At 45.4% G+C, this 14,248-nt stretch overlaps 1 protein-coding gene across 6 annotated transcripts in view; it reads left to right on the top strand.

Annotated features, from left to right (window-relative positions):
- Nucleotides 1–14,248, top strand: part of BFAR (bifunctional apoptosis regulator) — a 34,413-nt gene continuing 20,165 nt past the window's right edge. Inside the window, exon 1 of one of the 6 annotated variants that reach the window (XM_007076858.3) lies at nt 1–76. The gene's annotated coding sequence lies outside the window, so the exon portion shown is untranslated. The other 5 variants (XM_007076857.2, XM_042971306.1, XM_042971304.1 and 2 more) reach the window with 5 other exon arrangements.

Below are 14,248 nucleotides of genomic sequence, written 5' to 3'. Positions count from 1 at the left end.
GTCGCGGGGTTGAGAGGGTTGGGAGAAGAGTGCGGCTTCTCCTCTATGGTCGTGGGCCGGGGCACTCTTCTCCCCAGTAAGTCTTCGGTTACTTCCGGAAGTGAAGTGGCCACCTCTTCCTCTGCTTCCGTGGGGGTCCGGGAGGCGGGCGGCGGCCGGGTGGGCCCGGAAGGAACAGAGTGGTAAGCTCCAGCGTGGCGGGAAAGGGCAAAGGGAGGCCCGGGCTGCATTTCGGGGCGGCGTATTGAGGACGGCTGTGGGGGAACGGGTTAGAGAAACTGGTCCGCAGGGCTTTCCTCGCCCAGGCCCGAGTCCTAAGCATCCGCGGTCTCGGCCACCGGGCCCGGACCCCGCGTGGCCAACTTCTCCGTCCTTTCCCGAGAGCCCTACGTCGTCAGGGCGGATCGCCGGGACTTGCCTGCGTCCCCTCAGGGGTCAGGGTCAGAGCCTACCGCTCCAAGATATCCCCAGGGCGGGAGGGAGGAGGCATCGCTTCCACACATTTTGGGGTGGAACGAAGGGACGCCTGCCCCCCAAGAGCCCCTGCCGCAGCCGTTGGTTGCGCGTCCAAAATTGGTCAGGTTCGTGCTAGACTGAGCTACGGGTCTGATTGGAGAGGCAGTTCCTGCCCTAACGCGGAACGATTGCTCCCGTTATAAAATAGGGTAACGGACGCGCACAAAAGGGAAAGTGAAACCCCAGAGTCGCACTAGGGTTAGGCTAGAACACAGCTGTTATGATTCCATGCTCACGGCTTCTAATGGGAACTTGTACAAAAAGTTCTCGTTAAAAGAAAATATAAAGAGGGGTAAATGAAGATCAGGCTGTGTCTAGCCGAGGCTCTTTGGCGGGGCAGGAGACGGCCCCCCAACTTTGGTGGAGAGGTGATAAAGTCCAGACACTGTCATGCCCTCAGCTGTCGCCGTTGGGTCCTCCCCGCTAAAGCCCATTGGTCGGTGCTTTGGGGGTGGTCTTGATGTCACCCTCTGAAAGGCCAATAGAAAAGAGGTTTGCTCTGTCCTCCGGACACGCCCCAGAGCTGGCGCAGAGCGCACGTGTGAGTTAGGTAGTTTGGTTTGTTTTTGTCCCGGCTGTTTTGTAAACAGCCTGTCTGGGTGTATGGTGTGTTCTGCGTTTCCCTGCCTGTTTCCATAAACGAGATGGAAAAACTATCTCCTGCAGTGCTTGGCACTGACGCCAGTAACGTAGCTGACATCATTAAGGGCAACTATTAATCATTCTATCACTATTCAGAACTCTTCTTTGACTACCTATGGATAGAGTTTGTTATTTTAAACCTCCTTCAGAGTGGATATTATTATCCTGAACTTATGAATGAGAAATATGAGGCTTAGGGAGAATAAATGTGACCTGTTTGGCACCCAGGTCTCCATTCCTGGGAACATAACGTTTTAAGTATACAAGCCTCTCAGGGGAAATAGCCGTCTAGGAGATGAGTAAACACACAAAAGTTACAGTAATGCACAGAGGCAGGAAGGATTAATTTGGGTGTGAGTGGAATTAGCCATTAAAGAGTTTCCAGTGGCAGGTGATTCGGGTCTTGTCAATTGAACACTTTTGACCCAGAGATGGTGCATAGCTGGGTTACAGATGAAGGAAACAATGTGACGGAAAAATGCCCAAGGAGCAGGAATTAATAGATGGGACCAAAGTGTAGTGTGTGAGTAGATGAGTAGTAGGGGATAATTGTAATAATAGTAATAACTAACGTTTACTTTGCACTAATGTGCTGGCCACTGTTCTGAGTGCGGTGCGTGTATTATTAACTCATTTAATCCTATCAACAACCCCATCAGTAAGGTAGTATTAATATCCCAGTTTTACAGATGAGGAAACTGAGGCACACAGATTAAGTGACTTGCCTGATAGCACACTAGTGATTGGTGAGCTGGGATTTGAAATCGATCATTCTGGCTCCAGACTTTGTGCTCTTGTTTTTTGGTTTATTTATTTTTTATTTTTTATTTTTTTTTTATGATGTGCTCTTGTTTAAAAAGTTGTATTGGGGTACCTGGCTGGCTCAATCTGTAGTGCATGTGACTCTTAATCTCAGGGCCATGAGTTAAAGCCCCACATTGGGCATGTAACCTACTTAAAACAAAAACAAAAGACCTCATTAAAAAGTTCTGTTGATTTGTGGACCATAAAGATTCTTAAATGACAAGCTTACAACTATGGATTTTAGTTTTTCACGGTCAAGACGGTTTTGAGCAAAGGAAATGTTTGATCAGAATTTTGCTACAGCAGGATGATTCAGGCACTGGAGAGAGGAGAGATTGGAGAGTAGAGGAAACGAGCTTGAAAATGTTATTTAAACTTTATTTTGTTCACACGTTACCTATACCTTGTCTGAAACATATATTTAGGCACACACGTGTTTATTTATTTGTATGTAGCAACTCTCTAGTTCCCAAACTTCTGTGTGCATTAAGAATCTCCTAAGGGGCTTGTTTAAAATATACACTTCTGGGGGACCTGGGTGGCTCCATCGGTTAAGCATCCAACTCTTGTTTTTTTGTTTTTTTTGTTTTTTAGTTTATTTATTTATTTTTGAGAGAGAGCCCAAGCAAGGGAGGGGCAGAGAGAGAGGGAGACACAGAATCCAAAGCAGGCTCCAGGCTCTGAGCTGTCCGCACAGAGCCTGACACGGGGCTTGAACGCATGAAACTTTGAGATCATGACCTGAGCTGGAATCAAACACTTAACTACCTAAGCCACCCAGGCACCCCAAGCATCTGACTCTTGATCTTGGCTCAGGTCTTGACCTCAGGGTCATGAATTCAAGCCCTGCTTTGGGCTCCATGCTGGGCATGGAACTTACTTAGAAATAATAAAATGAAATAAAATAAAATAAAATGTACATTCCTGAGTCTCTCTGTCAGATATCCTTTTTCATTTCAGGTTCACAAAACTCAGATGATTATGTCAGAGGTTCTAAGAAATTACTGTGATAGGGAGTCAGATATATGCTGATTTGATTTTCATCTACAAGTATCCAGAACCCATCCTTGTGCCAGCTACTTCAAATACGATGATAGAATTCTGTGGCTTGGGTTCCTCATCTCAAGAAGCTCAGAATTTGATTGGAGAAGGAGAGACTACTCAAACCAATAATTAAAGTATGGTTTCTAATCAGTTTTTTTTTATCCCAAGTTATTGGACATCTACAGCATTTAAAACAGGGTAGGTCGCTGAATATACGCCACATAACATAAACAAAAGAAGAGTCTCTAGGGAGAGCCAGGACACTCTTCTCAGTGTTCTCTTGTCTTGCCCAACATCCCTCATGAGCAGTGAATCACGGGGTCTCAAAAGTTCAGGCAGCACGTCAGCCAGTGCGCTAGCTAGCTACCTTTGCCCTAGTAATGTCTGACTCCGTCCAGAAAGAAAATATTTTTGGACAAGATTTTTTATGGGAAGAGCCTGGAAGTGCTTCTGTTGTGTTCATGAAAGCCACTTTCTGCCACCTACAAGAGGTGTACACAATATTCTCTTATTTTTGCCATGTATGGCCTTTGCCTTGCTTACATTTGGGCACATTTCATTTCATAGTCACTAGAAATGTGTGGTCACTCTTTGGACATTTAAAATGTCTGTAGTATTCTACTCTTGTTTATAGTGGTGTCCCCAGAAGTAGACCTGGGGTGCCAAAAATAAGGGAGTTCCCAACTACTCTCACCACTATTTTTCTTTCTTTCTTTCTTTCTTTCTTTCTTTCTTTCTTTCTTTCTTTCTTTCTTTCTTTTTTAGTTTATGCAAGGAATCTCTATGCCCAACATGGGGCTCGAACTCACCACCCCAGGATCAAGAGTCATACACTGTTCCAACTGAGCCAGCCAGGCACCCCTCACATCCATCTTTCTTTCTTTCTTTCTTTCTTTCTTTCTTTCTTTCTTTCTTTCTTTCTTTCTGTTAACTTTTAGAGAGAGTGCTAGTGGGGGAGAGGGAGAATGGCGGGGTGGGGTGGGGAGAGAGAGAATTTTAAGCAGACTCCACGCTCAGCACAGAGTCAGACGCAGGGCTCGATCCCACCACCCTGGGATCATGACCTGAGCTGAAATCAAGAAATCAAGAGTTTTTAATGCTCAACCGGCTGAGCCACCCAGCACCCTTCACCCCAGTTTCTCTTGTGACTGCGTCTGCTTGTCTCACGCAACACCATGCTCATCGAGCCAGAGTTCATGTTCCGAAATGCAGTGGTGTTGTCCCTTCCTGGTTTATTTTCTGCAGTTTGGATTTCTCAGCTTTTGTAGTAGCAGGATAGAGGGGCCAATTAATCCTTTGAACCAATAACGTATTGGTTACCTTATTGGAATAATGTAGTGCTATGAGGTCAGGCTTTAAGTCAGACCATGGTTTAAATTTTTTTTTTAATTTTTTTTAATGTTTAATTATTTTTGACAGAGAGAGAGAGAGAGAGACAGAGCATGAGCAGGGGAGGGGCAGAGAGAGAGGGAGACACAGAATCCGAAGCAGGCTCCAGGCTCTGAGCTGTCAGCACAGAACCCGACGCGGGGCTCGAACTCACGAACTGTGAGATCATGACCTGACTTGAAGTCGGACACTCAACCGACTGAGCCACCCAGGTGCCCCAGAAGTCAGACCATGGTTTAAAACCTGGCTCTGTCCTCTATTAACTAGGCCTCCATTTTCTCATCTGTAAAGTGGAGATGAGAGCAATAATCATCTCATAGGATCATCTTTCACATGATAAGCTCTCAGTAAATGCTAGTCTGAGCATTTGTTGAAGAATGTCATTCTTCGTTGCTGTCAGGTAATATGTAATGAAGAGAAGTAAATGACCTAGTTAAAAGACGATATAAAGGCAAAATCTTTTTATTCTTGCAGGGAAACATCTTTGCCAAGTAGTGATTGAGATCCTCTTTTCAGGTTAGAATCCCAATAAATTAGTCCTCCAAAAGATGACTCCTAAAACATTAGGTATGTACTATCGTCACAATAAACGTCTTGTTGAACAAAAAGGTAGAACCATAATTATATGTCACTGAACAAAGTAGTTTGAAGATTATGACTTCTAAAGAGTTAAGTATCACTACGTGACATCTTTATTTCATTTATTTAAATTCAAGTCTGTTAATATATAGCGTAGCATTGGTTTCAGGAGTATTTAGTGATTCATTGCATGCAGTCTTTATAAGCTGACGTATAAAAATCCTCCATTTAAACTCATTATGAATGCATTCTTTTTTGAACTCAATGATAATTACTGTATTAATCGACCTCGGGGTGAGTAAAGAATCAAACAGTTAATGGCAGTGACACCACCTCCTTCCACCATTTCCTCTAGATGATTCTACAGATCGGTACTTGACCAAGTCAAACAGTTTTCCTTCCGAGGGAGCAATAGTCACGTTTATTGCCAGTTCTTTAGTCACACAGAATAGCTGGGATATGGTATTCCAGGCCTTTTGTTTCCTTCCGAGATTTTTCAGTTAACTGTACCACGTCAGTTAGGTATTTCTTGCGGAAACACGGAAAAGGTTCCAGTGCTAGAGCTCTTGCAGTTGCCCAAGTCGTGACGCTGTGATAATTGTTTCCTGTCAGTTGTGCCAACAACTGACCCGTGAACATTTTAGAAAAGCTCAGTGACCCAGTTCATGTCCTGCTTTCTAAGACTTGATGCCATTTCTTGACCCTGAAATTTTAGAGATGGCGTTTCCCTCAGGAAATAATATCTCTCCAGGTGTTTCTAAAAGTTACATTGGTGAGGGGCACCTAGGTGGCTCGGTCGGTTAAGCATCTGACTCTTGGTTTCGGCTCACATCATGATCTCACGGTTCGTGGGTTCGAGCCCCGCAGAGGGCTCTGCGCTGACTGTGGGAAGCCTGCTTGGGATTCTTTGTCTCCCTGTCTCTCTGCCCCTCCCCCACCCCCTATCTCTCCCTCTCTCCCTCTCTCTCTCTCTCTCTCTCTCTCTCTCTGTCTCCAAAAAAATAAACATTTAAAAGTTACATTGATGAGATGTCAGAATAAGTTGTTGATTATATGGCCTGAGCATGCGAACAGCTTTTGGGATTCCTCACTTGGACGGTTTGGGAAGTGTCCCGCCAGAACCATGATGTGGAAGAAGAGACCACAGTTACTGAATACTCCTTTTGTGCTGGTGCCTACACGCGTCTCCTTAATGCTCACGACAGCCCCGTGAGGTCGGAGTGGGAACCCCGTGCCTTCTATATGCTCATGTGAGACTCAGAGAGAGGGAGTAATTCGCCCACAGTCTCATGGCTCATAAGTAGTGAAGGGGGGCACTCAGAACGTGTCATCTGACTTAAAACTGAGAAGTATACATCATTGTTATATGATACAAGTAAACAGAAGGAAAAAAAATGGGGTGTAATTACAGTGTCTCAGAACCCGGAAGTAAATACCTCCAAAATATTAAAACAGGCGTTTTAAACGCCTGTACTAAATATGTGGTTCACAGAAGAGCCCACAAACTCTTCATTCATTTTGACCTAGGTCTCTGGGGGAAATGATGAGGAAAAAAAGCCAGCCTAGAATCTTTAGACTTGCCCTCCGATTCACCCACAGCCTTTCACACACAGAGTCTGCCGAGTAGGGGTGTCCGACCTCAGGGTCCGTAACAGAATAGAAGCAATAGCTCAGAAAACTTGGTGAAAGACCTCAGAGGCAATCATTTTCTCAGCAATGATGATAAACAACCTGCCAGCAAATCCAGAGACAGGGAGACTCTCAGCTGATAGAACTCCCAAAGCTTACCGGCCTAAGACCAGTTAACCCAGAAACATCATAAGCTCATCAGTAGACTCTGCCGGCCTCACCTACGGAGGGGTCATGAAAATGCAAATAGCCCCCGAGGTCGGGGGAGGAACACAAGTGGATGAGGACTTGCAAACTAGGGCAGATAGGCCCCCCCTGAAGAGTGCAGCTGCTGAGTTAAGCAGTTTGCGACCATTCTTGTCACTCCATATGCAATCCCAGTCTTGCTTGATCGGATTTTTTTCAGAAGCCAAGAGTCTGCATTTTTATGTGAAATCAGATTTTTTTTGAATTTTTAAAAAATTTTTTATAAAGGTGCATGTATCCTTTCCTTTTTAAAAAAAGTTTTTAATTTTTTTTTTTTTTTTTTTTTTTTTTTTAATTTTTTAGGGGCACCTGGGTGGCTCAATCAGTTGAGCGACTGACTTTGGCTCAGGTCATGATCTCACAGTTTGTGAGTTCGAGCCCCACGTCAGACTCTGTGCTGACAGCCGGGAGCCTGGAGCCTGGAGCCTGCTTCAGATTGTGTCTCCCTCTCTCTCTGCCCCTCCCCCACTCATGCTCTGTCTCTCTCTGTTTCAGAAATAAACATTAAAAAAATTTTTTTTTAATTTTTTTAACATTTATTTATTATTGAGAGACAGAGAAAGATAGAGCATGAGCAGGGGAGGGGCCGAGAGACGGGGAGACACAGAATCCGAAGCAGGCTCCAGGCTCCGAGGTGTCAGCACAGAGCCCGACGTGGGGCTCGAACTCACAAACCACGAGATCATGACCTGAGCCGAAGTCGGGTGCTCAACTGACAGAGCCACCCCTGTTTGTTTATTTTTGAGAGAGAGTGGGAGGGAGAACCAGGGAGAGGCAGAGAGAGAGAGGGGGGGGGATCATGAGGATCCAAGCAGGCCCGTGCTGTCAGCACAGAGCCTGATGCGGGGCTCAAACTCATGAACTGTGAAATCATGACCTGAGCCAAAGTCAGACACTTAACCAACTGAGCCAGCCAGGTGCCCCTGAAATCAGATTTTTTTTAAAGGCCGGCACCTAATTCAAGAGAAAGGGAGAGAGGGACACCATGTGAAAGCCTGCCTGAAGGCCAGATGTCACCACAGTGGAGTGGTGGCTACTGGTGTTGAGACTGTTCCAGGACCCAGAGGGTGGGAGTGCATGACAGTGATACTGTGTCACTGTGGAAAGGCTCACCTGGGTTCATCATGACCGCTCCAGGACCAGTGGGATGGTGAACATTTTAAAAGTCTTTATCCTAGTAGATAAACAGTTTTTAACCTTATTTCGGTCTTGGTCCTCCTTGAGAGCCTAATAAAAACTATAGATTTCCCGGGGTGCCAGGCTGGCTTAGAGGAGTATGCGACTCTTGATCTCAGGGTTGTAAGTTCAAGCCCCACGTTGGGTGTAGAGATTACTTAAATAGGACTTAAAAAAAATTAAGTAAAACCTATCGACTTCCTTTAGGCAAGAGTTCATATTACATCCTCATAAGGACAACCACAAGCTTGGCTTATAATTTCTTTGCGTGCACAGACCTCTTGACGTGCCTTATAGACATCAGTTAAAGACCCAAGTTTTTATCCAGAAACCACAGCTCTTCAGAGTGGCTCAGTCCCCAGAGGTTTACTGTACTCTTCAATGCTGCGGTGTTCAACCTGTCATTTTAATCCTGTCTCTGTTTACAGTCTTGCAGACTTTTCCGAACTCAGGCATTCTTCCCCTTTAGCTTTGAACTAGATAATTAACACTTGTCATTTCACGTGATGCTTAAACACAAACCAAAGTGTATCCGTGTGGACCGGGCACAGGGGTTGGAAAAGGGAATGAATCTCCTCCCCCAGTCCTACCGATGTTCCCCCACCCCACCCCCCCCAGCGTCCTCTCTGAGGCCTTCTAGACCCGGGGGTGGGGGGGTGGGGGGGACAGCAGGCTACAGGGACGTTCTCATGTGTGCTTACTTGTGCAGGAAGTCAGAGCCAGCAGAGCCTCTCGCCACTCCTGCCATGGGCTGAGTTTATACCGAACATCTGTAAACATCCTTGGGAACGCTGTGCTCCCAAGAGGCCTTCAGTCATTGCCAGTGCGGGAGGGTGTGTTGGCCCACACCTTGGAAGTTCAGGGTTTGAACTGCGTTTTATCCCTGAAGAGCACTTTCTTCCCCTGAAAGTGCTGTTTTCCCTCAGGGAAGTGACCCAAATGCAGACAGAAATAGAAAAGATCAACTGAATTTGGTTAAGATGTGGACTCTTTTTCTCTGTTCGCTTTCACATTTTAGATTTAGGGGAAGCTGAAACTAGCAAAATTCCCAAGATGTAATCCAAGTCCATGCCGTTTCTAGTTTGTTAAAGACAGTCATAAGACAAAGGTAGTGACCACCTCAGCTTCTCAAAATACAACTTAAAAATATGCTTTAGGGTCACCTGGGTGGCTCAGTTGGTTGAGCGCCCGACTGCGGCTCAGGTCATGATCTCACTGCTTGTGAGTTCGAGCCTCGCGTCGGGCACTGTGCTGACCGCTCGGAGCCTGGATCCTGCTTCGGATTCCGTCTCCGTCTCTCTGCCCCTCCCCTGCTTGTGCTCTCTCTATCTCAAAAATAAACATTAAAAAATTTTTTTTTAATTTTAAAAAACATGTTTTATTGATTTATTTTTTTCAGTTTATTTTTTTAATTTATTGTGAGAGAGAGAGAGAGAGAGAGAGAGAGCAAGCAGGGGAGGGGCAGAGAGAGACAGACAGACAGACAGACAGAATCCTAAGCAGGCTCTGCTCAAACTCATGAACCACAAGATCAGGACTTGAGCCGAAGTCAAGAGTCGGACGCTCCAACTGAGCCACCCACGCGCCCCAAAGGTACATTTTAGATGTCAGCATGTGGTTTGTTTTCTCTCAGGAGAAATAAACTTTCAGATCGGGTAAGCTGGGAACGACTGGTACCTTCTAGTTTTCAAAGGCTGATTGGTGAGAAACTAATTTCAGTACAAAGTTGTCATTTCTGTGCAGATTACTCGCAGGTGCGTACAATGGCCTCATTCTTAACTCCCAGCTGCAGTTTTGTCCCTCCAGCTGCTCACTAGACCATCCTACTTGGGAGTCGTGTCATCACCTCGAACTCACCTTTTCTAAAATTCAACTGAACCTTCTCTCTGAGGCTTGCTGAAGGGTACCTCTCTTCCTCCCCAGCTCTGACACCTGGCCAGCATCTTTGGTCTTTCTTCTCTCTCGTCCCCAGAGCCTGTAAGTTATTTCTTTTTTTTTTTTTTTTTTTTTTTTTTTTTTTTTTTTGGGACAGAGAGAGACAGAGCATGAACGGGGGAGGGGCAGAGAGAGAGGGAGACACAGAATCGGAAACAGGCTCCAGGCTCCGAGCCATCAGCCCAGAGCCTGACGCGGGGCTCGAACTCATGGACCGCGAGATCGTGACCTGGCTGAAGTCGGACGCTTAACCGACTGCGCCACCCAGGCGCCCCTGTAAGTTATTTCTTTAACAGCCCTCAGATAGCCTCGATCCCTTTCTTTATCACTTGTCATTCTTGTGCTGTTTTCCCTCTTTATCCCCTCGGTCCCAGAAGTGATGAAACATTTTACTTCTAGGATGTCCTAGCCCGTCCCTCCTTCCTGAGGAGATTTATCATCCTCTGGCACCGCTTTGCTGATCCCATTGCCTCTGAAACCTTTCTCTGCTCCCATTGGCCCACCTCTCATTACCTAGGCACACACGACCCCATATCAGACCGGTAGCTCTGGGTCACTCACTGCTCCCCACGAAGGCACTGAGTCCGGCCCATCTTTCCTGACCCCTCCCCTGCCCCTCCTTCACTTGGGATCTTTCCTCTGACACTGAATCCTGATGAGATCCTGAATGTACCTAGAAGGCAAGCCCAGTGCCCAGCTCGTAGGAGGTGCTCAGTTAATAGCAGTGGTTCAGTTATTTATTTCCTGGGATAATGGCCCCCTCGTGGCAGTTGTTTAATCAATATTAGCCAGATAAAGGAACTACCTTATGTAAATGATCCCTTTTTCTAAAAATCTGTATAAGATCTCCCACTTAGCAATGTGAAGGGACTGCCTATAGGAAAGCACTTAGGAATTTTTTTAGTGTTACTAAACATACAATTGATAAGTAAATATCAGAAATGATTTAGAGTTTGTCATTAAGAATATTTATTTGAACTCTTTCTTCCAAAAAGAACAGCTTTTTTTTTTAAGATTAAAAAAAATTGTTTTTTTTTTTTGTTTATTTTGAGAGAGAAAAAGGGTACACTCTCCACACTGACAGTTGGAGCCTGATGTGGGGCTCAAACTCACAAACCATGAGGTCATGACCTGAACTAAAATCGAGTCAGACACTTAACTGACTGAGCCACCCAGGCACCTCAAGATTTTATTTTTATTTATTTTTTATTTTTATTATTTAAGTTTATTTATTTTGAGAGAGAGAGCCCAAGCAGGGGAGGGGCAGAGACAGAGGGAGAATCCCAGGCAGGCTCTGCACTGTCAGCACAGAGCCTGACACGGGGCTTGAGCTCACGAACCGTGAAACCCACTGAGCCACCCAGGCATCCCGTCCCCCAGATTTTATTTTTTAAAATTTTTTTTTTTCAACGTTTTTTATTTATATTTGGGACAGAGAGAGACAGAGCATGAACGGGGGAGGGGCAGAGAGAGAGGGAGACACAGAATCGGAAACAGGCTCCAGGCTCCGAGCCATCAGCCCAGAGCCCGACGCGGGGCTCGAACTCATGGACCGCGAGATCGTGACCTGGCTGAAGTCGGACGCTTAACCGACTGCGCCACCCAGGCGCCCCTAGATTTTATTTTTAAGTAATCTCTGCACCCATCGTGGGGCTCAAGCTCACAACCCTGAGATGACGAGTAGCATGCTCCAGGGTACCTGGGGGCTCAGTCTGTTGTGCATCTGACTTCGGCTCAGGTCACGATCTCATGATTCATGGGTTCGAGCCCCACATCGGGCTGTGTGCTGACAGCTCAGAGCCTGGAGCCTGCTTGGGATTCTGTGTCTCCCTCTCTCTCTGCCCCTCTCTCACTTATGCTGTGTCTTCTCTCAAGAATTAATAAACGTTAAAAAAAAATTTTTTTTTTTAAATAGTAGCATGCTCCACCAACTGAGCCAGCCAAGTGCCCCAAAAACAACAGTTTAGGCTTATACAGAAGGTGGTCCCCCTCTTTACTATAATTTATTATTGTGAATAACAGTATGAATGTAATTATTGTATTTTAAAATTTTATATTTTATATTTAATCCTTTAATTTTATATTTATCTTTACCCAATTGTCTTTTTAGTACTGATGAGGACCTTTATTCCACTTTAACACTGAGTTTAAAATTTAGCTGTGTTTATTGTTGGAGTTTAAAATCCCCCACTAGTGTTGTGTCAAAGGGAATACAATATATTTTTTACAATTTTAACGTTTATTTATTTTTGAGATCGAGAGAGACAGAACATGAACGGGGGAGGGGCAGAGAGAGAGGGAGACACAGAATCGGAAGCAGGCTCCAGGCTCTGAGCCATCAGCCCAGAGCCCAACGCGGGGCTCGAACTCACGGACTCACAGACCGTGAGATCGTGACCTGAGCCGAAGTCGGACGCTTAACCGACTGAGCCACCCAGGCGCCCCTATTTTTTACAATTTTATATGTGTTTTTGTAATTATTTTAATATACATTTTTATTAAAAACAATTTGGTATATACAGAAAACCAAAATAATCACGACCCTCCCCCACCCAGCATACCCAGACCCACTACAAATACTTCATTGTATTTTCTTCTTTGTTTATAGATGTGCTTGTTTATTTTAATACTTATTTATTTTTGAGAGGAAGAGCAAGTGAGGGAGGAGCAGAGACAGACAGAATCCCAAGCAGGCTCCATGCTGTCAGTCCAGAGCAACACCCAAGACTTGAACCCACAAAGCCTGAGATTGTGACCTAGCCAAAACCAAGAGTTGGAGGCTTAACCGACCGAGCCACCCAGGTGCCCCTATAGATTTGCTTATTTAGACTATAGTAGTCTAAGGGTGCCTGGGTGGCTCAGTCGGTTGAGTGTCTGACTCTTGACTTCAGCTCTGGTCATGATCTCACAGTTCGTGAGATAGAGCCCCAGGCTCCACACCGTCAGGGATTCTCTCCCTCTCCCTCTCTCTGCCCCTCTCCGCCCCTCTCCTGCTTGCACGTTCGCATGCTCTCTTTCAAAATAAATAAACATTCATAAATAAATAAGTAAAATATGGTATTCTACAAGCATAATATGTCACTCAATAAAAGATAAGATTCTCATGACTGTATTTGAAAATCAGGCAAATTGCTACCCTATATGGTTTACTTACCACATGTCAGGCTCTGTAGGATCAGATACTTCACTTGCATTCTCCTGTTCAATTCTTAAACCTCCCAGTGGGGGTAAATGCTATTCTTACACGTGCACACACACACACGCACACTTAAACACGAGGAAGCTGAGACTCCCAAGAAGTCCAGACCCTACAGCTAGCGAATGGCAGAGATTTAGTAAGAATGCAGGCAGCCCTACTGCAAAAACAAGAGCCCTTCTCTACATGATCGCTGTGGGTGATGGAGAGTGATTTACTACTTCCTTTCTCTTCGCAGTAGCGAGATGGAGAAACCCTTACTCACCAGGGCCTCCACTGTCTTAATACCAGGAGTAGTGTGAATAGTCATTGCATTAACCCCTGTTGACACCATACACCGTCCCTGCCACTTTACTTTCAACCTCTCTGATCCTCACAAGAAACCTTGGCGGTTTTTATACTGTTAACTACCATTTCACAGTTGAGAACACAGGGCTCCGAGAGCTCAAGTAACTTGTGCACAGTCACAGAGCAAGCGACTCTAACTCCATGGTGTCCTGCACCGTCCTGCCTCTCAATAAAACAGTCTCCTAAGACCCGGATGAGAACGAGAAGATGGTCCTCTGCCATTTGCTTATTAGCGACATTGGCATGTTTCTGTGGCACCCGACTGGCCAGATCCAGAGGGCATGATGTGTGTTCGGGTTGAGTTGGGAGGAAAGGGTATATTGAGCCTCTAGGGAGTTGACCTGGCACAGGGCACCTCACAAAATAAGGCTTCACTCACTTCTTGGTACTGTACCTGTGGGAGCCTCTGAAATCACATGTTTATGAAATAAACATAAATAATTACCTACTGGGAAAACATTTGGATAAAAAAAATGCATTATTTACATGAAGTACATCTGTTATTGCCAACTTCAGACATTTAACTGGCCCAAGAAGCTGTGTTTTTTTTTTTAATGTTTATTGCTTTATTTATTTTGAGAGTGAGTACACAATTGGGGGAGGGGGACAGAGAAAGAGAGAGGAGAGAGAGAATCCCAAGCAGGCTCCATGCTGTCATTGCAGACCCCAATGTGGGGCTGCATCTCATAAACCGTGAGATCATGACCTGAGCTGCAATCAAGACTTGGACACCCAACTGGCTGA

Source organism: Panthera tigris, chromosome E3, assembly GCF_018350195.1.
Source record: "Panthera tigris isolate Pti1 chromosome E3, P.tigris_Pti1_mat1.1, whole genome shotgun sequence".
Classification (NCBI taxonomy): domain Eukaryota; kingdom Metazoa; phylum Chordata; class Mammalia; order Carnivora; family Felidae; genus Panthera; species Panthera tigris.
Note: the sequence above shows the minus strand (reverse complement) of the source record. Positions and strands in the feature narration are given on the sequence as shown.